The sequence below is a fragment of the Monopterus albus genome, unplaced genomic scaffold, assembly GCF_001952655.1.
Source record: "Monopterus albus unplaced genomic scaffold, M_albus_1.0 scaffold143.1, whole genome shotgun sequence".
NCBI lineage: Eukaryota > Metazoa > Chordata > Actinopteri > Synbranchiformes > Synbranchidae > Monopterus > Monopterus albus.
Genome location: NW_018128023.1, coordinates 1,699,315 through 1,701,513, shown reverse-complemented (window position 1 = coordinate 1,701,513; position 2,199 = coordinate 1,699,315). Strand labels below are relative to the sequence as shown.

The 2,199-nt window shown below is 37.8% G+C and overlaps 1 long non-coding RNA gene across 1 annotated transcript; it reads right to left on the bottom strand.

The window, feature by feature from the left end:
- Positions 1-1,236: 1,236 nt before the first annotated feature.
- LOC109968154 (uncharacterized) lies at positions 1,237-2,190 on the bottom strand. Its single transcript, XR_002276054.1, has 3 exons — positions 2,073-2,190; positions 1,846-1,926; positions 1,237-1,487 (listed from the first exon to the last, which is right to left on the bottom strand). It is a non-coding gene; the product is annotated as an uncharacterized LOC109968154 (long non-coding RNA).
- Between the last annotated feature and the right edge of the window lie 9 nt (positions 2,191-2,199).

The window sequence follows — 2,199 nt, the reverse complement described above, 5'->3', positions numbered from 1 at the left end:
TAATTTAAGGGGTCAGTTGAATCTAAAAGTTCATGCTATACGTACAACCAAAAAAAGATTTTGTATTTCTATAAGTGGGGTCAAATTATGGAATAAGTTAAATGTGGACATGAAAAACAGTACTAGAATTGAGGAGTTTAAATATAAATATAAAAGTATGTGTCATTCAAGATATATGCAAGAATGAGAGATTTAATCAAGAATGCTCTGTTTTAAATTTTCTGTATATTACTTGTCTGGTGAAGAAGAGAATTACCTATGTAGAGATACTGCTTGCAGCCAATGATGCATGAAATTTTTTGTATAAGATGATGTTATGGGGTAGGACTGGATAAGTCTGACTTCTTCCTACTCCATTCAAACATGTACTAGGTATAAGCAAACTGATTCTGAATCAGCATTGGTTGGATTTGTATAATTATGTGTGTGTTGATGTCGTTTGTTCTGCATGTTTGAAAGAATAAATCAAATCAAATCAAAAAAAAAAAAAACTGGACTGGGGTGTGGATAGGGAAACTAACATTTAGTACCTGTTGAAGTTGAACTCTTGGAACTATAAAAAGTTAAAAATACTATGAAGGTGATGGGTAGGGTAGATGTATGGGTCCAAAAGGGACACAGCTTTCACTATCTCATATTGTTTGTTTTGTGTTACAGCCCCTTTATAGTCAAATATCCCCACTGAGCTTTCACTGGAAAGCTGTCAGTAGCGCTGTCTGTGGATGCATATACACAAACCCACACCTTTATATAAAGTTCTGTACCAGTCAAAAGTTTGGACACACTTTCCCATTGAATCTAATCGAAAAATGTATCTAAACTTTTGACTGGTAGTTTATGTCCCACCTGGCTTCCTGTCTAGCTTTGTGGATGTGTCCTGATCTTGATGCTCACAGGAACCTCCTCCCTAAATAGCTGTTTCTATGTGTCCCACCACCCATCATCCAAACACAGGGAACAGAGAAACTGCACTGTACTCACTGTCTAAAAGCTCAGTTCAGAAAGTCAGTGGATATCACATCATAAAATTCACATTTTGAATGCGTAATATGTCCTCATGGGAAAACAATTTGGAATAACACAAAACTGGCTCTCAGCAATACATTTAGATATATTAACTGTTGGAAGGGATCGTTTTTCACCTTTGACCATTCTGGGAGTATAAATAGGGAACCTTGTTCAGAGTCAAGGAACCTGGCCATAAAATGCTGGTGAGTGAGTTTGATCCATATCAGAGAGATAGTATATACCACCTTTCATCAAACTTAATTTGACAGGTGGCCACGCCCCCTTTGTCCATTTTTCAGCCAATCAGAAGCGTCCTTTCAGTCCTTAGTCCCGCCTTCCGGTTTCCGGTCCACGTGGTCCCCACGTGGCCTCCACGTGGTACTTGGGCGTGCCCTCCAACCCCCTGCATCTGTTGTTGAAGATAAGGAAGTGATGACGTATCTCAAACTGCAGATCTTGTGGTTGTGGTTACCCGCAAACTGAAAAAGATAAACAGAGAGAAGTTACAATGTGTACATGTCTGTTATTGTATAGATAGGAATATAACTGTATTTTGATATTGGTTGATCTTATAAAATGATGTTTGGAATAAAAAATCTAACATTGTGTCACTTGTTCAATTGTACTAGCTGTTTTAAACAATGAGTAGCTATAGAGCTACAATGTTTTTCTATGCACAGAAAGGAGTGTTAAGATAAAATGGTCAAACTACAGTCAATGACCAGCGTTTTTCTTTATATTCTGTGAAACAGATAGAATTTCAAACTGCTGTCAGTGAATGGTATTTAGTACATTATTTTTGAACATACATTTTAGCGATTATGGATGAATACATACCAGGTTTTTTTAATGCGTCCATCTGTCATGGTCCGTTTTCAACGTGCTTCTCCACCCCCAGCCCTCCTCAACCGTTATGATCTGCAAAGCAGAGATAATAGTGCAGCAAACGTTTTTTCGTGTGTGAGAGAGCATAACTCAGGGTGTTATCAGCAACAGACGCTGTGTCTACATCGTTAGCAATCGCTTAGGCAAGCATACCGTTTATAAAACTCTGTTATAAATACCTTTGGGTTTAAAGAATGGGTTTAAGGAGCGTTTTTTCGGAGGTGTCCGGACAAAGACAAGACCAGCATGAGCACAGGTAACTCTGCAGGAAAAAACAAATTACAATTATTTTTTTCTACTTGAAAA